General features: G+C 48.7%; 1 protein-coding gene across 2 annotated transcripts in view; it reads left to right on the plus strand.

The window, feature by feature from the left end:
• Positions 1 to 16,734: 16,734 nt before the first annotated feature.
• Positions 16,735 to 26,202, plus strand: part of SGSM1 (small G protein signaling modulator 1) — a 59,761-nt gene continuing 50,293 nt past the window's right edge. For both annotated transcript variants that reach the window (XM_033169007.1, XM_033169008.1), the window contains exon 1: positions 16,735 to 16,851. The gene's annotated coding sequence lies outside the window, so the exon portion shown is untranslated. The remainder of the gene's footprint in view (positions 16,852 to 26,202) is intronic.

A 26,202-nucleotide genomic window follows, 5' to 3' on the forward strand; every position in this document is an offset into this window, starting at 1 on the left:
CTGTCAGAAGGCCCTCGGTGCTAGAACACAGTGCCCAGGCTGAACCATGGGGTTGGAGACGCTTCTTCAGGTATACAGGGCTGAGGCCGTTTAGGGCTTTACAGGTCTGCATTATATCTGAGTTTTCATACCACATAACAGCCTCTTCCAAACATGTAGTGAAATATAAGTATGCTGTTTGTTTCTATGTTATTTGAGGTTTTCATCAGCTGTACGCCACAATCATCACAATTATGACAAATAAAGGCTTGACATCTCTCGCTTTGCATGTCATGAGTCTATCTCATATGTTAGCTTCACCTTTTAAGTTGAATTCCTGAAATAAATGAACTTTTCCACGATATTCTAATTTTTCGAGTATCACCTGTATGTGCTTGGGCTCAAGGTTGCCTCTCAAGCTGGTCCCTTCCGTCAGGAATCCCTGCATCACCTCCATTTGAACAGAAATTATTTGGAAACTGCTGGAGAGTTGCAATTTGGAAGGGTGAAGCTGTCCCCATCTCTTCCCATTGGCATCAATGGGGAACGTCAAGGACTGAACCTGGGACCTCCTGCCCTTGCTAGGAGACTGTGAAGGAGAAGGAACCAAAAGGCTGAAGGTGACTCATGTAATAATAATAATAATAATAATAATAATAATAATAATAATAATAAATTTTTATTTATACCCCGCCCTCCCCAGACAGAACTGGGCTCAGAGCAGCTAACACCAATGAAATTACAATAAAACGTAAAAGAAAAAGAAAAACAGTTAATTAAAATATGGGTTAGAATACAGGTTAAAATACAATTTAATTTAATTTAATTTAAAATAAAGCTTTGGAAGAAGTTGACCCCCAGGAGGGCCACGGCCAGGAGGACCCTTGCCTGGGCTGCTCCTCTGCCTTTAAGACCAGCTCAATATGCAGGTGTTGCAGAATTTTCCCCCTCACGAGTCGCACAAGCACCTACACAAGCCCTCGCGATAAAGGGTTTCCCCAAAAGTCCCGATCTGCACCCCGAAATTAGCCCTGAGAAGCGCTGCTGTCAAATTGCTTCTCCTACACGCCATTTTCTTCAATGAACATCCAATCCACCAATCAGGAGCGTGCATTCAGCTCAGCCTGCAAAATGGAACGTTCAGCTCAGCTACTATGATTCAATCATCACCTTCACGCTTGACTGCACACTAAGTGGGTATTGACAGGCTCCCTGCTGCGGGAACAATGGAATCGAAACCAAAATGTATCCAGTTTGGGAAACTATTAATTATAACTTGCAACATTGTAACAAATAGACAATTCAGAGTCTGGGTGGCCCGTTCTGACAGCTAAAAACATGTTTATTATTGTAAAATCCATAACTCCTGAACGCAGTGTCCAATCTGCTCAGTTCGAGTGTCTATCTTCTCCTCAGGAGACGGACTCTCCATCCCCTCGGTTCTCGTTATCCTACGACCATCAGAAGTATACTTTCTTGAACATATATAATTTTTGGACTTTGTGTCGATGACCTTCATAATCCTTTCAGCAGGCAGTCACGTCCTCATCCAGATGTAAGAGGATATGCACCCCTCCCAATAATCCTTTCAAGCACCCTTCGATCAGTTACCATGGTAGCAGACATCCTCCCGGGAGTCCGCTATTGTCCTCTCCTCAAGGAAAACTTCCAATGTATATTGCACCCACCCTAATTCCTTTCATCGATTCCTGCCACCCTTCCGGGCATGCAAACCTGTCTACCTGTATGCAGAATCCTGTCATGTGCCCCTCTCAACCCCTCCCGTCTTGTGAATATTAAAATTACGTTTCTAGGGGCGTACCTTGGTGATGGGGTAGGTAATATAAGGAAAGTGCCCCCCCCTGCTCGGGGCCTTCCATTTTGCTTCTCTTGGGTGGGTGGAGGACCGGTCGCGACCGTATTTTCTTTCAATAAAGGCCAAGCCTACTGGCTGCTGTTTTGCTCCATCTCCTAGCCTGTGCCTCGTTGTTTTGTCCAAGTGGACCCTATATTGGACCTTTTCCTTTGTCAGATGGCAACCACGAAGGGACACTTGGTTCTCCTGTGAAGAGGTGAGGGGGTGCTGAGGGAGATCGGGCGCCACTGGGCAAATTGCCCGGGATCTTCCCTTTTCCTCCCTTCCCTTTTTCCGGGCGGTAATCAACTGTTACCTGAGGCCCAGGACAGGGGAGCAAAGGCAAGGTCTAGCCGGCTGACAAGGATCCCGGGATCGACAGGGGACGTTCTTCGGACGTGAGTATGGTGAAAGACCAGACACAGAGGGTGGTGGGTTGACTGGGATAAGCCACGACAGTTGCTTTTCCTCCTTTCCTGCTCCCAGGACGTTCCGTCGGAGGATGCCCAGAACGGTCCTGGGGGGCTCTTTATCTATGTCTTTCTCTATATTCTATCCCAAACGAAGCCGCCCCTCCTACACGGCGACTTTTTGTTAAAGGATGACCCGTGTATGTGAGAACGCAAGGTCGTTTGTTCTGTTTCCCGCGTTTTTCTTCCTGGGTTTTTGATCTGGCATCGCACTGCGCGAGCGTCCAGTAGGAAACCCTTAGCTGTGACACGCTAGGTAGGACTGTCGTGACTGTAGAATGGGAGGTAAATATGCATGAAAAGGGCCCCACACTAGGAAAAGAGCTCATGGCAAGAAAAAGGGGTTGACAAAGTGTTTGTGGGTGGTAGACCCAGGTCTTGTTGATTGTGTGGACGGTGGCTGCTGTATATAAGAAATTGGAAATCCAGAGTTAGAGGTTCCCCTTCGCAGTGTTTTCCTCAGTACGTTCCGTCGGAGGATGCCCAGTTCGGACTGAGAAATCGCTGCGACTCAGATAGAACCGTTGTACTGAAAGGTTTTTTTTTCTTTCTTCTCTCCCCTTCCCCCTCTTTTGTCTCCCTTCACTTCCTTCAGTGTGAGGATTAGTCAGTAGCTTTCTTCTCAAAGGAAAGATGGGATCCCAATCGTCCAAAGAGACAGGGTGGATTCCCCCTGACAACCAGGCTTCCCTGAAGCTTGCTTGTGCTAAGGTGGACTCAGACACCCCACTTAAGTTTGTTTTGTCTCAATGGAAGAGACTGAAAGGCAAGGAGGGCTTGTCCAAGTCCAAATTGCGTGATCTATGCAACCTTTCCTGGGTTGCCTACACCCAACATTTGGAACAAGGATCCCGATGGCCACCTCAGGGCTCCTTTAATGAAGCAAAGATACAAGCGCTCAAACTCTACTTAGCTGATGAAAAACCCAGACAGCTGTACTACCTGAATGCATTCTTAGAAGCCCGAGAGATCTTTAAGGCACAACAATTACACGTGGCCCGACAGATGGCTGTATTAAGCCCCACCAGGCCACCCCCATATGATGAGATCCGGACTGAAGAAGAACAATTGGACCGGTCACTTATTTCGTTTTATTACCCTGAACCTACTCGACCCCCTAGACCGGAGAACCTTAATGCTCTTGCGGGGGAGGTAAATAGGCAACCTGCCACAGCCAATCCAGTCGTTAACCCTCCGAGTTCTATATCACTGCCTCGTGAGGCTGCAACCGGAGCAGAGGGGGGTCTAGCAAGCGCCCCTGATGAAGAGGAGGATACATCCCCCGCATCGCCCCCCGTTTCCAGCAGGCTGCGCAGTAAAACCGAAGGTGAAGTGGATACTGTACTCCCTTTGCGCGCCTTGCCCATTCCTCCGGCTAGAGCAGGAGATCCACCCCGCATGGTGTTTACACATCAACCATTCCTTACCTCCGACTTGATGAATTGGTCAGATAAAATGCCTTCCTTAAGGGACGACCCTGATAAATGCTACCGACAGGTCGCCACTATATTCTCAACACATAACCCAACCTGGGCCGACGTGCACATGCTGCTCGGTGCCCTTTTTAACGATGCAGAAAAGAAGGAGATCATAACCAAGGCGGGAGAAATCTTAATTAAGGACAATTATCAGACCGATAGACCCGAAGGTACTAGCCCTTTGACTCCTCAGAACCTTACTGTCGACCCCACCTGGGATTATAACACCACTGCAGGGATATGGTACCTCAAGACATTTAAAAGGGCCATTTTGGACGGCCTCCAAGCAGCAGGACAAAGAACTGTTAACTGGACGAAAGTCCAATCCGTCCTTCAAGGGCCAGAGGAACACCCCTCCGATTATTACACCCGTCTGGTGTCAGCCATAAAAACTTGGGGTGGCATAGACCCGGAAAGCCCGCAAAACGAAGTAATCGTTAAAGGCTTCTTCAAGGATCAGGCTACCCATGATATACGAAAGGCTTTAAACGCCCATCTAGGCTACGATGGGAAATCCGTAAATGAGATCCTGTCGATAGCGAAATCTGTTTTTAACTCCCGAGACGATAGGAAGCGTAAGGACCCAAAATTGGATAACCCCAGGGTGCTAGCATACTCGGCTGCAGTCCCTGCCCAACGGGAACCACGGAGGGGGCCATGGTACGATCAGTCTGACCCCCGCCAGATGGACACGCGTACCTGCTTCAACTGCTTACAAAAGGGCCATCTACGCAGAAATTGTCCACTCTTAATGCAACGGACTTCAGGAATGGATGTTCCAGAACACCGACCTACCCAGCCTAGCTTCCCTCCACACACTAGGCAGGACTACAAGGATTACAGACACAGGGGATCTGGACCCGTTCATGAACATAATCCAGCCAGGGTCCAGAACCTCGGATACTCCTCAATACCCCCTTCGCCCCTTCCTAGAAACTCCGGTGGAAACGCTACCCAAAACCCCAACCCATTCAGCCAACCACCAGCTCGCGGTCCTAACATTCAACGCGAAATGGTAATGGAAGAATATCCAGAATACTGACAATCAGCCGCAGATCCCTATCCCGGTGCACTATTATGTCCGGTTCTACCATTGTCGGCTACGGACCCAATCTGCACTATAGAAATTGACGGGCATTTGTACGACTGCCTTCTGGACACTGGGGCGACTTACTCCACGTTAACAAATAGCCATCTAACTGCAGGAGACGAGTCCAAAACTGTTATGGGGCTGGACGGTATCCCAAGAGTTTGTCCCCTTTCTAAACTAGCCACAGTCACAGTCGGACATTTGACGGTCCACCATGCCTTTCTGTTAACATCTAGCCCGGTAAACCTATTGGGACGGGATCTGCTTTGCAAACTCAACACCACTATTCAATGCGGCCAAGATAAGATCTATTTGCACATGCCTGAGGAATCCGTGCTCAACTTTCAAGGAGTACTCCTGCATGATGACGGAATAAACACTCTAAATATTGACCTACCCAAAGAGCTACTGGATGCGGTTCCCCCTTGGTTATGGGGCATGGAGTCTACCTCAGTGGGTTTATTAAAATCTGCTACCCCAGTACAAATTAATTACCGGAAAGATCGCCCTTTTCCTTGCACCAAGCAGTATACATTACCCAAAGAGGCCATAGATGGACTAACCCCCATGATTGACGAATTTCTGCGGATGGGAGTTCTAGTGCCCTGTGCTTCACCGTGCAATACCCCTTTGCTCCCTATCCGCAAACCAAACACCAACCCAGTAAAGTGGCGCTTAGTCCAAGACCTCCGATTAATTAACTCCTTTGTAATACCTAGACATGCGGTAGTGGCAAACCCCCACCACCTGCTCAGCTCTATACCTGGGGGAACTATAGTTTACACGGTCGTGGACCTATGCTCTGCCTTTTTTAGCATCCCTATACATGTCAACAGCCAGTTTCTTTTCGCGTTTACCTGGCAAACTGGTCAACTCACGTGGACTAGACTGCCAAAGGGAAGTAAAATACCTTGGCCACATCCTAGGGGAGGGAACCCGAGCCCTAACAACGGACAGGATCGACGCCATCATTAAGCTACCCTTGCCCAAGACAAAGAAGCAATTGCGATCTTTTATAGGCATGAGCGGATTTTGCCGTGCGTGGGTCCCCCGATATGGCGAACTCACCCGCCCACTCACTGCCATGACCCATGAGAAAGCTCCAGACCACCTTGACTGGTCAGCAGAGGCTTTGGAATCCTTTGAATGTATAAAGAGGGAACTGAGGTCCTCCCCAGCCCTGGGTCTCCCAGACTACCGTCTGCCGTTCTCCCTGTTTGTCCACGAACACAAGGGAGTCGCTTCTGGTGTCCTTACCCAACCCTTCCAGGGGAGGAACCGGCCAGTCGCGTATTATAGTCTCCAACTGGACACTACCGCTTTGGGGAATGTCGGGTGTCTCAGGGCAGTAGCAGCAGCAGCATTACTCCTGGAGAAGGCTCAGGAAACAGTGTTAGGACATGACCTGACCATAAATGTCCCGCACGCCGTGGCTACCCTACTTAATCTGAAAGGGTGCCAACGCTTTACCATTCAGAGGCTTAATAGGTATGAAGCAATACTCCTTAGCCCCTCAAACGTCACCATTAAGAGGGTAAACACTTTGAACCCTGCCACCTTGCTACCTCTCCCTGAGGATGGGACCCCTCACCACGACTGTTCTAAAGTCGTCCGCCACGCCGATAAACCGCGGGAAGACCTCGACTACCTCCCGCTACCGGAGTCTGATTTAATCCTTTATACAGACGGTAGCTCCAAGATGATAGGGGGGGAGCGGAAGAGTGGGTACGCAGTGGTGACACAGGACGACATCTTAGAGGCTAACCCAATTAGTCCTAAATACAGTGCCCAAGCCGCGGAATTAATTGCATTAATACGGGCTTGCGAACTAGCCGCTGGGAAGAAAGTCACCATTCATACGGACTCAAAATACTGTTTCGGCCTGGTGCATGCAACGGGACAGATATGGCTGCAAAGGGGCTTCCTAACTTCATCAGGCACCCAAATCGCCCATGCACCTCTGGTGGAACGTCTTATGACTGCCATCCACCTCCCTGAAGCCATTGCCGTGGTCCACTGCAAAGCCCACACTAAAGGGAGGGATCCCATATCTGTGGGAAATCGGCGCGCTGACCATACGGCACAGGAAGCTGCATTACTCAGTCTACTACCCACCCATGACTTCCTAGGACCCCACATCCCTGCAGACGTAGACTTTGGACAAATGTACCGAACCGCTACACCTGAAGAAATAGAGGGATGGAAAGAGCATGGGGCTGTCTACAAGAACGGGGTTTGGCACCTCCCTGACAACAGGCTCATTATGCCAAAGCTCTGGGTACCTAAACACCTACGGGTCCTCCACCACTGCACTCACTGGGGACGTGACAAGTTGGTAGAATGCATGCAACGTCACTGGTATGCACCGGGGTTGGCACTAGCGGCAAAAGCAGCAGTAAAGAACTGTCACACCTGCCAGAGTTTTAATCCAAAGCATACAGCTAGATGCCCACCGGGAGCACGACCATGGGCTTTTGTGCCATTTGAGAGCTTACAAATAGACTTCATTGATCTACCCCCGTGCCAGGGCTATAAGCATGCTGTTGTGATAATTGACAAACTAACCGGTTGGGTAGAATGCTTTCCATCCCGACGTGCGACTGCCCAGGTGGTAGCTAAAATCCTGCTACACGAAATCATCCCTCGCTTTGGGGTACCTCGACAAATAGACTCTGATAGGGGCACACATTTTACCTCCGACATTGTACAGCAGACAGCGAAAGCCCTGGGTATAAAGTGGAAACTGCATACCCCTTACCATCCACCTTCCTCTGGCCAGGTAGAAAGGGCTAACCAACAACTAAAACTGCAATTGGGTAAGCTCTGTAAAACCGCAGGCATCAAGTGGATCAACGCATTACCTCTGGTACTACATAACATCCGTGGTTGCCCTGCCGGGAGACTAAATCTTTCCCCTTATGAACTACTCTTCGGGAGACCTTCCCCTGTCTACACCACCCAATTTCCCCCTTCTGAGCTTGAAGTAGGGGAGTCCGAACTAACGCAATATGTCATTCAACTTCAACAGCAACTAACCTCTCTCCATAAATATGCAGCTGCCAGCCAGAACCTTCCACTGGATGAGACCGTTCATTCCTTCCACCCGGGAGACTGGATCCTCACCAAGACCTACCTCAAGACACCTCTGGAACCGACTTGGGAAGGTCCGTACCAGGTACTTCTAACGACTCTCACCTCTCTTAAGGTTGCAGAGAAATCCTCTTGGCTACACCATACGCGCTGCAAGGCCGTGCCCCCCCCTGCGGAACCTGTGGAACCCGAGGACTCGACCGACCCGACCTTCTCCCGGCCGCCCATCCCCTGCACTGACAGCGACGACGAGGAATCGGCACCCTCCGGACAAGGATCGGGGCCGGAGGATCGGGCCCAACAGGCAGGACCAGCCTCTGACCAGTCACCGGCCGACACAGCACAGACCGGACCAGAGTCGGGGCCGAGGGATCGGGCCCAACAGACCGGACCAGAATCGGGGCCGAGGGATCGGGCTCAACAGACCGGACCAGAATCGGGGCCGAGGGATCGGGCCCAACAGACCGGACCAGCTTCCGCCTCGCCACCAGACGCCCCGACGTCCCGTTGGACTTCCGAGCTGCTACCGCATTCAGGCAACACTGCGAGACCACCCATCCGCATGCGCATCCGTAAAAACTGACAGCTCAACTGACAGCTCTCATCTGACAGCTCAACTGACAGCTCTCAACTGACAGCGCAACTGACAGCTCAACTGACAGCTCTCAACTGACAGCTCAACTGACAGCTCAACTGACAGCTCAACTGACAGCTCATCTGACAGCTCAACTGACAGTTCCTGACGGCTCAGCTAGAGAATGGGACCACTCCTATTTCCACTTCTTTTTGCCTCTTTGACCTCCGCTACCTTTGCCCCCACCTCACCGGCCGTAAATTGGTGCCCTGGACTAAATGTTACCCAACAATACCTGGATTATGGGACTGTCGATATGGTCCGGAAAGGCACATTGGACCGCTTGGGAGATTTTGATTTTTGCCTTCCCGAAACCCGTGTCCTCCTTCGACACTCTGTTTTTCCCAACCTCACACCACTGCAAAGCTGGGAACTCTTTATACGCTCCTCTTCTTTTGTTCCCCTGGGTAAATTTACACTTACCCTGGACGACTCCTGGTTCCGAGCACGTTGCCAAAATGGATCTTACAACCGCTTCCAGGATGGGGAAACCCTGCAATCCCTGAACTGGACTTTGTTGGACATTGGGGGTGGGGAGGTCACATACACCGACAAACATCACCCTTCGTCTCGGCTATTGTATGGCTTCTACTGTCAGAGAGTCGATACCGCGCCCCGAAAGACCACTCTACAAGGGGTATGCCTCCGCCGCTTTTGTTGTGTCTGGGACATTGGTGTCGCTCAATATTGGGACGGAAAGGCATACCTAGAAGGGTGGCACCATTCCACCTCACCTGACTTGCAGGTCTGGGACAACACCGGACCCCAACGTTGTGGCGGACTGGCTTCCTCCCTGCCCTTACTCCACCGTCAAGACCCCCTTCACCCCATGGGAACTGCCCCTCGCCAAAGGGGGGAACTGTTGTCAAATATCAATAGAAACCTCCTGTCCACTTGGCATTCAAATTCTTATGTCAAGTTACTTGCCAAGGTAGCCGAACAAGCCAAAATGGATAATTGCTGGGTTTGCGCTAACACACCTGCCCACATCCAGAGCGGAATTCCCTTCCTCGGTATTCCCCTGACGTTACAACAATACCTCACCGCCAACGTGACAGCATGGAACCTGACAGCAGTAAACTTGACCAACCAATACATATACCTAACTGGACCTACCTATGGAGACTTATGCCGCAAATTCACTGGCGACGATCGTATGATAGGGGACAGCTCCTGTGAGTACACTATTGACATTTCTCTATCGGGGAGGGTAACCCTTTGGCACAATAATGCTCCCAAGCCCCAGACAGACCTCACCTCTGCCTGGAGGACGGTAATGAATCTCCCTGACTCCTGGGTCCCTAACCCCACGGCCAGATGTTTCCTCCGCACATTCACCACTGGCCATATTGGTACATGCCTGCAAGGACTGTTCTGGCTATGTGGGCACAGGGGTTATGTCTGGGCCAGCCCCCATTCTCGCGGCACCTGCTACTTAGGACTTATACTACCTGGCATACGTGTTACCCCTGAACTACCTACCGGGAGACGGCGAAACAAAAGAGATAAATCTCTGTCTGACCGCTCCCAAGTGGAGGCCAATGGGGAAACCTACGGTAGAGCCCTTTTTCCTCCATATGGGGCAGGTGCCAACCATGTAGATATTCTCAAGCTGACAGACATCCTACTGACTTTTATGGAAGAATCGAATGCTGCCACCCAATCTATGCTCACTGAACTATCGGAAGTCCGCCAGGTGGCGCTACAGAATAAATTGGCTCTCGACTATGTTCTGGCATCGACGGGCGGGGTTTGTGCCCTGGTGGGGGCAGAATGTTGTACGTTTGTCTCTGATCAAACCCTAAATATCACTGGCCACCTAAACAACATCCATGAACTGACCAAGGACTTGAAGGGTATTCAGCATGAGGGTCTATCTGATGTCTCTCTGTGGGACTGGTTGCCAGGGACGGGGTGGTTGAAGCAACTGGTGGGCAATATCCTCCTTGTCTTGTGTGCCGTTACTCTATGTATCGCTCTATTTTGCTGCGCCATGCATTGTTTCCCTATGTGCTGCCGTACGGGTAGAGCATGTTTCCCCTCACCTTTGCCCCCTTCCACAACTATCAGGGAATGCGACCTGCGGTATGACCAATCCGAATACGTTGAAATGAGACCCGTAATTGCCCTGCGCAATAAGGAATTCGCCCTTTAAAGAAACCCTCAACTTGTGCGGAGAAAAGGATCGCAAAGACCCCGTTTGCGATCTTATCTCCGAGGGGGGGAACTGTTGCAGAATTTTCCCCCTCACGAGTCGCACAAGCACCTACACAAGCCCTCGCGATAAAGGGTTTCCCCAAAAGTCCCGATCTGCACCCCGAAATTAGCCCTGAGAAGCGCTGCTGTCAAATTGCTTCTCCTACACGCCATTTTCTTCAATGAACATCCAATCCACCAATCAGGAGCGTGCATTCAGCTCAGCCTGCAAAATGGAACGTTCAGCTCAGCTACTATGATTCAATCATCACCTTCACGCTTGACTGCACACTAAGTGGGTATTGACAGGCTCCCTGCTGCGGGAACAATGGAATCGAAACCAAAATGTATCCAGTTTGGGAAACTATTAATTATAACTTGCAACATTGTAACAAATAGACAATTCAGAGTCTGGGTGGCCCGTTCTGACAGCTAAAAACATGTTTATTATTGTAAAATCCATAACTCCTGAACGCAGTGTCCAATCTGCTCAGTTCGAGTGTCTATCTTCTCCTCAGGAGACGGACTCTCCATCCCCTCGGTTCTCGTTATCCTACGACCATCAGAAGTATACTTTCTTGAACATATATAATTTTTGGACTTTGTGTCGATGACCTTCATAATCCTTTCAGCAGGCAGTCACGTCCTCATCCAGATGTAAGAGGATATGCACCCCTCCCAATAATCCTTTCAAGCACCCTTCGATCAGTTACCATGGTAGCAGACATCCTCCCGGGAGTCCGCTATTGTCCTCTCCTCAAGGAAAACTTCCAATGTATATTGCACCCACCCTAATTCCTTTCATCGATTCCTGCCACCCTTCCGGGCATGCAAACCTGTCTACCTGTATGCAGAATCCTGTCATGTGCCCCTCTCAACCCCTCCCGTCTTGTGAATATTAAAATTACGTTTCTAGGGGCGTACCTTGGTGATGGGGTAGGTAATATAAGGAAAGTGCCCCCCCCTGCTCGGGGCCTTCCATTTTGCTTCTCTTGGGTGGGTGGAGGACCGGTCGCGACCGTATTTTCTTTCAATAAAGGCCAAGCCTACTGGCTGCTGTTTTGCTCCATCTCCTAGCCTGTGCCTCGTTGTTTTGTCCAAGTGGACCCTATATTGGACCTTTTCCTTTGTCACAGGCAAAGCTTTTCACTACAGGCAGATGAGCACTAGAAGCCCCCAGATGATGTGTGTAGATGAAGCTACTGTGAGAGGCATAGGAGCAGGGTTTAGCATGAAAGCTGGCCACCTCAGAAGCAGCATTTGGCGCTCCTCTCAGCTGCTTCTTCCCTGGAAAAGAGGCGTGGGACACTGAGAGAAACAACATGGAGCATGTTATTGAGCTGCCAGCTCAGGAAGGTGGTGAGGCCCAGCTCCCTTTTGGGCTCCTGCCCACAGTTCAGAAGTTGGTCTGTGAAGCTGACCTTGATGGGAAGTGACAGGCCGGGCTGAGCTGATGTTCATCTGCCTGCAAGGGGTGCAGGAAGATTGACAGGAGTGGAGATTTCAGTGGGGGGTGGGGAGAAACACCCAAAGCCTTGGTGGGCAAAGGGCAAGGAAGCCTTTATCTCCTTCATCCTGGGGCTTCTCCTGTACCTGGGCTCCCTCTGGGAGGAGGGCAGCTGCGAGTCAGGAGCCCCCCCCCCGGAAAGGGTGGGATGGCCCCTCCCCCAAGAGCTCTAACTACCTGTGAGAGCAGAGGAGCCTTCCCATACAAGGACTGCTTATTGCATATTCATTACATATTCAAGCATGTGTTTATTTATTCATTACATTTATATATTGGGGCATATGGGGTGTTAAGGTAGTACATCTGGTAGGGGACACATCATGCTCCTTCTGGGGTAGTTTGTCCACCTTTGTTCCTCCCTGCCTGCCGCCCACTGCCCTTCAGCTCTCACCTGTGGCTCCTAGAAGCTGTCAGCATGCAACAGCGGCCACAATCTCAGGTAACGGCTTTGACTGGCCAGCTAAACCAGGGGAGGGGAGCCGATGGGTCTCAAACCCTTGGGGAGTTAGGGACTTCCCTGCATGCGAAGAGGTGGATTGAGCGGACGAGACCAAGAGTGGGTCCAACAGTCAGGAAGGTAGTTTCTGCCTTTGTTGTAGAGGGAAGTGAGGGGCAGATGGGGCTTGTCCACCTGGGAAGGGAGCCCACCCAGGGAAAGGCCAACTCTGACCCTAAACCTCCTTTGCCTTGTGGGATATCTTCAGGCGAAGAAAGGACTAAGGAGTAAACCTTCCACAAATCCAGAGTGGAGTCCATAATTTTTCCCAATCGTCCATTTGTATGTTGTGTCCTATATCTTGTGCCCATTTAATCATTACAAATTTGACCTCTTCATCTTTAGTCTCCCATTCTAATAATAAATTATACATTTTCTTTAAGAGTTTATTATTATCATCTACAATTTCTCTTTGAAATCTAGATATGGTATATCCAAATCCTTTCTTACTATCTTCTTTAAAAACCTCATTTAATTGATGATGATGCAGCCAATCATGAATGTGTTATCTTATCTCATCATAATCCTTAAGTTTTAATTTTCCTTCTCTTTCTATCAGCCATGACAGAAATGTCTCTCAGAAAAAATACAAAACCGTGTATATCACTGGAAGAATAGCATAAACATGAAACTAAACTGACAATATCTTAATGCAAAGGGCATTTATAAATATTTCATCAGAGGCAAACCTATATATGCTTTAAATCATAAAGTGCTAGTACAAAGTGCAATTACAAAGTGCAAAAATACAAAGTGCCATATAATGTTCAGTATTGATAAGGAAAAGTTCCGGCTGTCACCTTCCCCACCGCGCGGCCCCGCCGCGGGGCTTCCGTGCTGCCGAGTGCAGGACCGGGAAGCCTCCTTCTCCCCCCCCCGACGATGAGCGGGCACCCCTTCACCCTGTTCTGGACTTCCCCCCACACACAAGTTGCACAAGCACCCACATAAAAAACCCTCGCGATAAAGGGTTCCCCAAAAGTCCCAATTTGCGCCCCTGAAAAGCCTCCAAAATGCTCCTGTCAAAGCGTTCCTTGTACAGACCATTTTCTTCAATGAACGGCAACCCTCCAATCAGAAGCATGCATTCCATGCAAAATGGAACGTTCAGCTCAGCTACTCAACACCTTCACGCTTGACTGCACGCTAAGTGGGTATTGACAGGCTCCCTGCCGCGAGGTCAATGGAACCGAAACTACATTGTATCCAGCAAGGGAAGTTATTAATTATAACTGGATACAATGTAACTACTGGACAATTTAGACTCTGGGGTGGTCTGTTTGACATTACAAACGTTTATTATTGTAAAGATCCATATCTTCACAACGCAATGTCCGATTTGCTCGATTCTGGTGTCTATCTTCTCCTTAGGAGATGACCTCTCGATCCCCTCGGTCCCTGCCATTCTCTGACCATCGGAAGGTTATTATTTTGATACTGTATGCTTTTCTGACATCCATCTCAGTGTCTTTCATAATCCCCTAAGCGGTAGAACACGTACACACTAGGTGCTGCCCCCACCCAGGTGATCCAGTCAAGCACCCACTAATCTGTTGCCATGGTAGCAGACATCCTCTCAGGAGTTTCCCTATTGTTCTCTCCCAGTGGAAACTCTGAATGTATATTGTACCCACCCTAAATCCATTCACCGGTTCCTGCCACCCTTCCTGATATGTAAAACTTGTTTACCTGTATGTAAATCTTGCTAGAACCTCCTCACTCCCCCTCCCTTCCCTGACGTAGCTATGGTGTATTTTGCAATGTATTCTGGGCAATTGTCCCTCCAACATGTGGGTGTGTTCTCCCGACGGGTGGCTAGCTTCAAACTTCCCGTTTCACCAATGGTTTCTTCAAGGTCTGGACTTTTCTTTGGTAACAACAATACAAACCATCAACTTCACTACAGATATAAATTCAATTGTACAATAAAAATTCAATTATACAGTAAAAATTCATGTACTCACCATCAGAATGACAGCTATTTCCCTTCCATATTTATCTTTTTAATTGAAATTGCTTCTGTTGGGGCGATCCACCACAGAGTTTTTTGTCCTAATAAATCTTTATATTTTCCCCATACTTTTATCAATGATTTCCTGATTATATGATTATGAAAACCTTTATGTACTTTTGCTTTCTTATACCATAAGTACGCATGCCAACCAAATCTATTATCATGTCCTTCCAGATCCAGTAAATCAGTATTTTCTAATGGAGGGCACAAGGAGAAGGGGACGACAGAGGATGAGATGGTTGGACAGTGTTCTTGAAGCGACTGGCATGAGTTTGGCCAAACTGCGGGAGGCAGTGGAAGATAGGGGTGCCTGGCGTGCTCTGGTCCATGGGGTCACGAAGAGTCGGACACAACTGAACAACAACAATCTAATCCAATCCCGGATCCAAGTAGCACAGCTCGCTTCATAATAAAGTTTGAAATTTGGAAGGGAGAATCCTCCTCCATCTTTAATATCTGTTAATATTTAATATTTTATCATTTCCAGATAAATTTAGAAATATATTTTTGCCATTTCTTGAAGCAGACTGTGTTGTTTATTACTCGTATTGTCTGGAATAAAAACACTTTTGGCAATTTTAATTGCTGCAATTCTTCCTAATAATGATAAATTCATTCTGCCCCATATTTCTAGATTCCTTTTTAACTCATTCCAACATTTTTCATAATTATCCTTATAAATATTGATATTTCTGATTGTTAGTCAAATTCCTAAATATTTAACCTTTTTATGGGTTTCTATTTCTATGGTTCGAGATAATTCCTTTTTATCTGCTTCTGTTAGATTTTTAACTAATAACTTGGTCTTACTTTTGTTTAATTTAAATCCTGCTACTTGCCCAAGCTCTTGAATTCTTTCTAACACTGTCAGAAGAGTATTTTTGGGATCTTCAGCTGTAATTACCAGATCGTCTGCATAGGCTTTCAATTTATATGACCTTTTTCCTACTTTAATTCCTTTAATGTTTTCATCTGCCCTTATGTTTCTCGCCAGGACTTCCAGGACTAAAATAAATAATAAAGGTGATAGTGGACATCCTTTTCTTGTTCCTTTTTGTATTTTACATTCTTCTGTTGCCCCCTGATTGACAATTAATTTTGCTTTTTGATCTGAATATATAGCTTGGATTCCTTTTCTAAAAATTTCTCCAAAATTCATTTTTTCAAGTACTCTTTTCATAAATTCCCAAGAGACATTATCAAATGCTTTTTCAGCGTCTATAAACATCAATGCTGCTTGCTTTTCATTTCTCACTTCCAGGTATTCTATAATATCTATAATATTTCTTATATTCTCCTTAATTTGTCTACCTGGAAGAAATCCTGCCTGATCATGGTGTATGTACTCTTCCAATACTGTTTTCATTCTATTGGCCATTATGTTAGCAAACAATTTATAATCATTATTTAATAACGAATAGAAGCCACATCAGTATCTTGTTTTGGAATTAATGTTATATCTTTCCATGTCTCTGGGACTTTCCCTAATGTTTAAATTTCATTCATTATATCCTGTATGTAATAGTTTTAACAACTGATTATTTAATTTCTTATAAAGAGAGTGGGACTCCTAATTTCGCGTTTCCTGGTTGGGGTGGAGGCGCCAGGGGAGCCCCTTCCCTGAGCGGCCGCGCAGACAGTTCGCGGTGCCAAGCGGCTAGTCCGCTGGAAGGCGGCCGTCGTAAGACGCAGGCGAAGGCCGGCGTGGACGCCGCTGCTGAGTAGTTCGGGAGGGGCGGCGCGTCGGATTCGCCCAGCCCAGCGCAGCGCAGTCATCCGCCCGCCCACCCGCCTCTCAGCCCTCGGCTCCCTGGGCTCTGGGCAGAAGGAGGAAGCGCACGATGGCGGCGGCGGCGGCGGCGGCGACCTCCTCTCCGGTCGGGGGCCGCCGGGGGCCGGGCGCGGCGGCAGGCGGCGGGGGCAGCCGTGGGGCGTCGGGGGGCTCGGCCGCCGCCTTGCGCGCCTTGACGCCCTCGTCGCTGTTGCTGCTGCCCGCCGAGGCCGAGACGCGGCAGCGCCTCCTGCGCAGCGCCAAGAAGGAGGTGGGTGCGCGCTGCCTTCCCCTCGGGGCAGCGGCGGGGTGCACGACGGAGGGGGGGGGGCAGGCTCGTTCGGTAGCTTTGCATTTGCACGCTGGTGGGGGGGGTGTTGGGGCTTTTAGGGGGGTGCGACTTAAGAGTCTCCCGTCTTTGGCTCCATGCACTTGACTCATCCTATTCAAGGCGGGGGAGAGTAAAGCACCGTTTCTCATTTCTCATTTCCCACCCTTAGACCGAGCGAGGAGATTTCCTCCTTCCTCTCAGGAAGAATAGACCAGGCCAGTTGCAAATGGACGGGGGGGGGGCTACCCCAAAGAGCAGATCCGTTTGTTCAAAAAAGGAAAGCGAGGCAAGCAAAGGAGGAAGGGATGCAAAACTCTCCAGATTGGGGGGTGGGGGTGGGGCACTCCTTCCCCATTTTGTCCTGCATGTGGTCCTTGCAGTCTTCACATGCTCAGGGACCTTGCTCCTGTCTCCCTTATTTGGGGCAGGCCATGGCAGCAAGGTCACCATGGAGGCGCACAGATGAGAGGTGGCGTGGAGAGGTGGGCATCACAGGTGGTGCTGGGGCTTCCCGCAGGTATCTATCTGGCTGGCCATCTCTGCCTGATCCAACGGGACTTAAGTTTAAGACGACACTAGTCCCTGGGGCAAGATGAGATAGTAGAGGTAAAGGGAGTCTCTGAGGACACACAGAGTGCCTTTTCCCCATCTGGGGACAACCCTTCCGCTCTAGTCTGGAACATGCCCTGCGGAAGGTGGGCATCGCTTGCCCTCCGGACAGCTTATTTATTATCTTTGTTGCCTTCAGCATTATTGGAATGTGAAGAATTTCTCAAGGTCTCTGGCAGCATGACATCTGGACCTGTCTGCCTAGCCCTAGCTGATGGTTGTGTGTGTGTCTGTCAACATTCCTTACGGTTCAAGACCCTTACATCCTCCCACCCATTCCTCCCCCAAGGATCAGAACTGAGATGGCTCCGATTTTGACCCCCCCCCCCGCTCCGCCAATCTTTCCCATGTGGTGCTAAAAGAGTTGCTGCTTATGTAAGTCTAGTTCAGGATTGGGCAGTGCCCACAGCCTGGGAGTTGTGTGTGTGGCTGGTGCTGGGCTACCCCTTTGCAGCTCCCTCTCACTGCAGATTCACTTGTGCTGCTCTTGGGGGGGGGGAGCTGCAGGCTGGCTGGCGTGACCCCATGGGGAAGTTCGGCTCCGTTGCTCCCATTAATTGAATTCTGGAATCATCTGTTGTTGCAGCCTGACAGATCCATCAAGGGCAAGATGAACAAGAAGAGGTCACTGCATTAGTTTGACAAGGCCTGGTGCTTCTGCACTTCAAAGCCTCTCCATGTGTTTTCTTTTGTCATGGACTGGAGCAAAGCCTTTGCTAGGGGCTAGAAGGCCAGGGGCTCCCGCTGCCTCTCATAGGAAGGCTGGAAGATGATCCAGGGAGCCCACTGGTCCATCTAGCTCAGGATGGTGCATGCCAGGGATGGGGAACCTCTGCATGAGGTCTCCCTGGCCAACCCTCTGCAGGCTGTGCCCCTCACCAGCCTGGCTCCATGCCCACCATCCTTTGGCCCGACTGGAATGTGTCCCCTTCAACTGGGAGCCTGGATGGAGAAATGCGTCTGGGGAAACCTCCATGCAGATCCACACGAGGCACATTTTAAAAAGTGACTTCCCCCAAAGAATTCTGGGACCTGTAGTGGGTTAAGAGTACTGGGAATTGTAGCTCTGGTGGGGAGACACAGCACTTTGCAGGATACTTTGCAAGGAAGTCATGTGCTTTAAATGTGCTTTAAATATATGCTGTGGATTTGCCCTTAGATTTAGGCATGGCTGGAATGAAACTTATGCAAAGGTGAGGCCCATGTCAACTACTAGGCCCATTTTTCCTTCTGGCCCCTGCCCAACACGGTGGTCTCCCATGGGCCAGGGTAGTCTTTGGGGCTGCTCCATCCTTTCCAGCTGACCCGAGGAGCAGTGGCTCTCCAGGCTCTGAGGCAGGGATTGAACCTAGGACCTTTTGCTTGTGAGGCAGGTGCTCTGTCCCTTAGCCACAGTGCTCCCTGCTCCTCCTACAGTCTCCCCTCCAGCCTTGTACCAAGCCATAGGTGCTGTGCGCCTCTTCCTGTGGGCTTGGGAGAGCTGGAGTCTGCATAGGGCTTTTAATCAGCAAGCCACCGTGATGATGGTTATGTAAGTGCCAGAGATGAGTTTCATTCAGGCTTCCTCACAGGGACCAGGATGTGAAAGGCAAACTGGGCTGGGATGTGAACTGTGGCACATGGGGAATGTGTCACAAACCTTGGATGGTGATGTTCTCCGGGCCAGACTGCCTTGTCTCTCCTGTGTTGGGGTGTAGGCTGTGCAAGAAATAAGAAATATGAGCATGTGTCCTCATTGGCCTGGGAGTTTTATTTCTGTTTGCAGTTGTGAGCTGGCAATTCCTCTGTTAGTCAAATAAATTGTGCTTCTCTGCTTGCATGTAATTTGCAATTGAGAGAGAGAGAGAGCATGCCTGCCCACTTTATGATCCCTGGGATGAAGGAGTTGGGTTGCCCAAAAACACATTCCTCCTCCTTCTCTGAGCTCCTCTCAAGGAATCGGGGGGGGGGGGTGCTAATAGAAAAGTGTTAGTAAAACACTAGCATGCCACCTTAAACTATCATAGCCTTTCCCCAAAAGAATCCTGGGAACAGTAGTTTGTTGTTTGGTGCTGAGAGGCCCTAACAGAACTATTATTTGTCTCACAAAACTTCAATTCTCAGTGTGGTTTAATGGTCAGTCCCTCTTCTCAGGGAACTGTGGGAACTGTAGCTCTGTGAGGGGGATAAGGGTCTCCCAACAATGCTCCGCACCCTTAACAAACTACAGTTCCCAGGATTCTTTGGGGAAAGCCATGGCTGCTTAAAGTGGTGTGATATTACTTTACATCTAGAACACAGATGGGGCCCATCATCTTGTGGGATAGTTTTATAGTGACAAGTGCTGGGGAAATGCCAAAAAGCATCACACACACACACATACGAATTGTGTCCCAAAGGTGACACACACTGAAAAACACAGCCATGGTTTGCGTGAAGAGGGGTGCAAAGGAAGCAAAAAAAATGAAATAATGTCAGCATCTTTGTCTCTTTCTGGCTGACTCTAAAGCCTTTGATAAATGCTCTCAAGGAACAGCAAGGCAACCAGCGCATGCAGTCCCAATTTATGTGTTGATGGTGAGAAAGCAGAATGAAGTTATTCTGGTTGCCTTGGCAACCCCACCGATATTGGAGGGGTGGTGGTTACTTAACACGGGGGGGGGGCACAGTGGCAGCAAGGTTAGCATCCTGCTGTCCCAGAAGGCATCCTCCTCAGCTGTGTGTCTTCCATTTCATTTTTAAATGGGGCTCCCAGGGCACAAGGTGGAGGTAATCTCCAGCACCTTTTAATTGCCTGCTCTGCCGGCAATGAGCTTAAGACATTTTTATTCTTTAGTGGTGAGAACACTCTTAAGGTCTATTCTTGGATAGCTTTTTTGGGAGAGTTATTGATTGTGTGGCGTTAGTGGTTGTTCTCAGAATGGCCTGCAGTCATTGATGCAGCATGTGGGACGTTGTCCTGGGAGAGGTGGGGAGGGTGAGAGCCATTTCCTCATGGACATCCAATGAAGGTGAACGTTGGAGGATTCGGGACAGAAAGTCCTTCCTCCTGTGGTGCATAGTGGAACTCTGGAACTTGCTCCCACCAGAGGCAGTGATGGCCCCCAACTAGGTGGACCTTAAAAAGAGGGTTGGCCACATAGGCTGTCCTCTGCCTCCACAGTCTGAATGCCAGTTGCTGGAAGCCTTGTGCTCAGATCCCACAGTGAGAACAGGAGGCTGGGCGGGATGGATGATTGGCCTGATCCCACAGCCAAGAACTTCCTATGTTCTGCCTCCCCTGGTGGAGACAGGATACCCCTGAAGACCACTTACTGGGAATTGCAATTGGGGAGAGTCCTAATGGTGGGCTTCCCATGGGGGCCTCTGGCTGCCCACAGTGAGAACAGGAGGCTGGACTGTGTGGGCCCCCATCTGGCTTGATCCCACAGCCAGTTTTCTTACACTCTCCCTCTCCTGTTAAAGAAGGCATGGATACCCCTGAATACCACTTGCGGGGAAGCGCTCGTGTGCCCTGGCCTTGCTTGTGCGCGGTTGCTGTGAGAATAGGATGCTGGCCTGTGTGGGCCATTGGCTCATCTTAGGTTCTCTGCCACCTCCTCACTTAATTTTTGTAAAAGCAGAGCCCCCTCCCGCCACCTGGTGCCTCCGCATGGTGCTGGGTTACAACTCCTACCTTCCCACCACCCAGTGACACAAGTTGGGGAAGGATGGGTGGGCGTTACAAGCCATTTCCTCTGTTGGATGGTCAACAGAACACAGAATTGTTGGTGAAGTTGATGTGAATCTACATCTCTTCTTATTAGGAGAATTTGCAGTGTCTTATTCAGTAAATAGGTTAGAAATCGTTTGACCAACTAAAAACTTCCATTGGAAGGCAGGTTAAGAACACACACACATATAATATGAGTTGCTCTTTTATATATATATATATATATATATATATATATATATATATATATATATATATATATATATAAATTGTAGATGGCAAACATGTCTGTGAGAAGGGAGCCAGTGTAGTGCAATGGTTAGAGTGTGGGACTGGGACCTGGGAGACCAGGATTCATAGCCCCACTTGGACATGAAGCTCACTGGGCCTGTCACTGCTTTTCTCAGCCTTGTCTGCCTCGCAGGGTTGTTGTGAAGACAAAATAAGGGAGAAAGTTGCATGTGCCACTTTGAGCTTCTTAAAGAAGGTTGTGGGGCGTGGAGGCCACTCCCTGCAAGGCCCTTTCCACCAGGCCTAGGGGGCGGGGCCCACACTCACCCAGCCCGATTGTGTTAAATATGTATTCTGTAGTTGACCTCCTTTGTAATGTTTTATTTTGAAATCTTTAAGATAATATTTTAGTTTTCTGTTATGCTGCTTTGACAGTATACTCTATATTTGACTTTCTTCCGATTGCTTTATTTATGTTTTATTGATTTAATATGCTGTAAACCGCTTTGAGATGTTTCTTAAAAATATAAAGCAGTATAGAATTTTTTTTAAAAAATGAATAAAATGAATATTAAGTTAAACAAATAAAGAAATAAAAATAAGTAAAAATATGGGAGAGATGGCAGAATGCATCTTTTAAGATGATGGTATCTATACCTGATACACGAACCATCCTTTAAGAGCCAGTGTTATATTATTTTTGCTCATATGTGGATTTGGGACCAAACTAGCCATGGGCACAATTAACAATTGTGTGTTTCATTTTATTTTAAAGTAAATTGCTGGTGCCCACCCCTTTGAAACTCCTACTATTTGCAGGGAGGGGGAAGCTTCCTGCTGTGAGTTGGCTGAGGAAGAGCCTCCTGTTCCTTTCTCTTTGAAGGTCATAGCCTCTGCTTTCTCCTGCTCAAGGTGCTTTTGTGCCCCCTCCCCCAAGAACTCCCCACCTCACAGAACTGAGCACCCCCTCCTCTGCTGCTTTGAAAATGTTTCAGGGAAAGATCCATGCTCCCCACTCTCTGCCTGTTTGGAGCTGACTCTCCTCTTCTCCCAGCTTTGCCAGCTCATCCTCCAGCATTGATTGCTTAGGTTTGTTTCCGTGGCAACAGCCTCACAAGCTGCTGCCATGGTTTTAAAATTTTCAGTGGCTTTGGGGAGTGAAGCAGTTAGAAGGGGATGAAATTTGGAAATGTGCGTCAGCTCATTCCTTCTTTCTCTTTGTAGCATCATATGATCTGAAAGGGCTTCCTGGGTGAACATTTTACAGCTCCCCACTGATTATGGCGGAAACAGATGGCACCCCTTGTTGTTATGCACACTACATTTTCCAAGAGTGCAAAAGCATAGGAACATGGAGGGAGGGCTGCCTTATCTGCCCCTGGTCCATGTAGCTCAGTATTGTCTACACTGAACCAAGGGATTGAACCAAGGACTTTTTGAATGCCAAGCAGGTGTTCTGCCACTTAAAGAAGATCAGACCTGGAACCAGCTAGGCATTCCTTCATTGCATGGGGTTGGACTAGATGACCTGTGGGGGTCCCTTTCAACTCCACAATTCTATGATTCTGTTCAACTATTTGTATACAGGTCTGCAGAAAAGCATTTTGGCAGGAGGAGGGTTACCAGCAATAAAGGCAGAAATAAGAGTTTTTGCATGAAGAAACCTTACATGCTTTAGCGGGGAAATGGATTTAGCTTTAAAGATGCACACTACCTTCCAGGTGTCTGCTTGCCTTCCCCCACCTCCATCTCAACAGAAACAGTGCAATTCTCCCTTGTGGCATTTCCTTTGGTTCTGGGAAGTGTGGAGTCCAAACTGAATTCTGCATATGGGACAGGTGGGAAAGGCTGCACCTGGCTCTACAGGTGCGTTGCAACCCTGGTGCTTAGAAGCAGTACCTGGGTGTAGTGTGTGTGTGATCCGAGAAACATTTTGATCCCTACCTTCTTAAGATTGAAGGCTAACCCCAGCACCTAAAGTCATTGTCCCACTTTGCGCCTTCGGGTATCTGTTGAAAATCAGTTCTTGCCATCATGAGTGTTTTTTGTCTCCCTAAATGAAACTGTGTGTGTGTGTGTGTGCAGGGAGTGGAGAGAGAACAGTTTTGCTTCTTCCATCCGTATCAGACTTCTCAGCTATGTTATCACCTGTATAACCCAAAGCAAACAGTGATTGAACGCACAGGAATAATGCAAGCAGTGTGTTTTTCTTCTTCATTAATAGGATGTTGCTTTATCTGCAGGATAGTTTTTTCCACTTGTCCCTGCAGGATATTGGAATTACAGGCTGGTGACAGTAGATGGACAAATTGGAGGGGGGAAGAGGGTGGGAGGGAGAGAGGGAGTTTGTGTTTTGTTAAGAAGATAGTCAATGTGCAAACCCAAAGGCTCTCCTGGTTTACACCTGCGCAAATTCAAAATGAGAGAACAAGTTTTTCAGTGTTGACGCTGCCAAAGTCAGGCCAGCCTTCCTGGGTTGACTTTTATTGTGGATGGGTACTGGCACTGCTGTCTAAAAACTTCTGAGCCTTGATTTGCAAAGCAGTCAGGAGGCAGTTTGACTGCTGGGGGAAATGTGTGTTGTTGGAGCCTTAAGAGTTGAATGTAGCAAGCTGCCTTGGACTCTACTAAGAACACCAGAAGCACCTGCTGGATCAGGCCAATGGGAGGCCACCAAGTCCAGCATCCTGCTCTCACAGTGGCTAACCAGATGCCCATTATGGGAAACCTACAAGCGGGACCCAAGCACTCCAACACTCTCCCCTCCTACGGTTTCCAGCAACTGGGATTCAGCAGCATTTCTGTCTCCAACCACGGAACTAGAGCAAAGCCATTGATGGCCTTCTCCTCCATGAAAATAGCCTTAATGCAGGGCTGGGTGGAGATGCCCAGGTCAGTGCCCTTTGGAGAATGTCATCCCGGTCTCTCCCTTGAAGGCGTGGTCAGCTGTGGAGGTGTGTGCACACCTGCGTGTGAAAGTGTCTTGGGTGACATGCACTGCTGGCAGGCATGCCCCTTGCAAGGCAGGCCAAGAGCAATGCCAGCCTGGGGCTGAAAAGGGTTCCTCGCCTGCTGTAAAAGCCAAGTGAAGGGGGACAAAAAATGGGGTTCTCCCCACAGGCTTGTATTTATTTCATTTATGAATCACTGCCCTTGAGTGTCCAGAGGAGGGCAACCAAAATGGTCCAAGGCCTGGAAACGATGCCTTATGAGAAACGGCTTAGGGAGCTGGGTATGTTTAGCCTGGAGAAGAGAAGGTTAAGGGGTGATATGATAGCCATGTTCAAATATATCAAAGGATGTCATATAGAGGAGGGTGAAAGGTTGTTTTCTGCTGCTCCAGAGAAGCGGACACGGGGCAATGGATTCAAACTACAAGAAAGAAGATTCCACCTAAACATTAGGAAGAACTTCCTGACAGTAAGAGCTGTTCGACAGTGGAATTTGCTGCCAAGGAGTGTGGTGGAGTCTCCTTCTTTGGAGGTCTTTAAGCGGAGGCTTGACAGCCATCTGTCAGGAATGCTTTGATGGCGTTTCCTGCTTGGCAGGGGGTTGGACTGGATGGCCCTTGTGGTCTCTTCCAACTCTAGGATTCTATGATTCTATCCCAAAGCAATTTAGAAGGTAAGAACATTTATAAATCAGGTACATAGTATATAAAACAGTTAAAACAATGGAATATTGCGGCGGGGGACAGTTCAAGGTATAAAGCTCATAACAACTTGGGAACAGTTCACCTGCCAGGTGGCCTTACCCCATAGATGCCCCCATGGCTGCTTCAGTGTAGCAGCACCCACACTCCGGAAGTCCCTGCCTCTTGACACCAGCCCCACCCCCACTCTTTTCGCTCCGGGTAAAAGCATTTTCATTTAGGCAAGTCAGTCTGGATTTGTAGAATGTTGACAGTGCACTTTTGTTGATTGCTGATCTTATCTTTTGAATGTTTTGAAGAGTTTTTACAGTTTTTCTGATAATTTTTTTGCTTCCTTCTTTTTGAGCATTTACCATCAAGCAGTTTGTAAATTTTATGAAGGGTCAAGATATTAACCAATATGCATGAAATTTCATATATAGCTATATAATCCCTAGTATAGTACGATAAGACCTTCGGAGCAGGCATTTAAAAAAAAAAATTCAAAAATTTTTTCCAACTTTTTTTCCCAAAAATTTTTTTTCCTTGATAATTTGTCACCCCCTCCATTATGGAACCCGGGGTGGCCCACCCCCCTCACCCCCCTTGCTACGCCTCTGCTTGTGACAATATCTTCCGGATTGTTTCCCATACAGTGTCAGATACCAGGGAGGGGAGGGGCAGAAAGCACAGTCTGGCAGCCTGCCTCAGGCCTCCCTGTTGAGGGTTGCCCTCCTCCAGCTGCAGAACCAGGCAAAAAATGCAGCTCAACCAGTTTGCCTGCTGTGGGATTGGGGCTGCCAGCTGCCTGGTGGAAGCTGGGGTCATTGCTGTTCTGGAGGGACAGCCAGCAGTCCACTTGCTCTCTCTTGCTATGATGTAGGCTGCTGTGGATAGCAGCCTCCCCTCCACTTTCTAGCAGGAAACACCTGAGCTTCTTGGGAGGGAAAGGCAAGTTGATGGTTTCCCACAAGCAAAGCTTTGTTTGTACAGAGCAGCATTGGGGGCAGGTGGGGCGGGGCTGCTGCTCTGTGAAGGAATGCAAGGACACTTCTGTTCTGGGCTCAACACTCAAGAGGGTTGAAATCCCCCCCCTCAAAGAATAGTTGTTGACTTGCTAAAAGGCCAT

The sequence above is a fragment of the Lacerta agilis genome, chromosome 14, assembly GCF_009819535.1.
Source record: "Lacerta agilis isolate rLacAgi1 chromosome 14, rLacAgi1.pri, whole genome shotgun sequence".
In the NCBI taxonomy this organism is placed as follows: Eukaryota; Metazoa; Chordata; class Lepidosauria; order Squamata; family Lacertidae; genus Lacerta; species Lacerta agilis.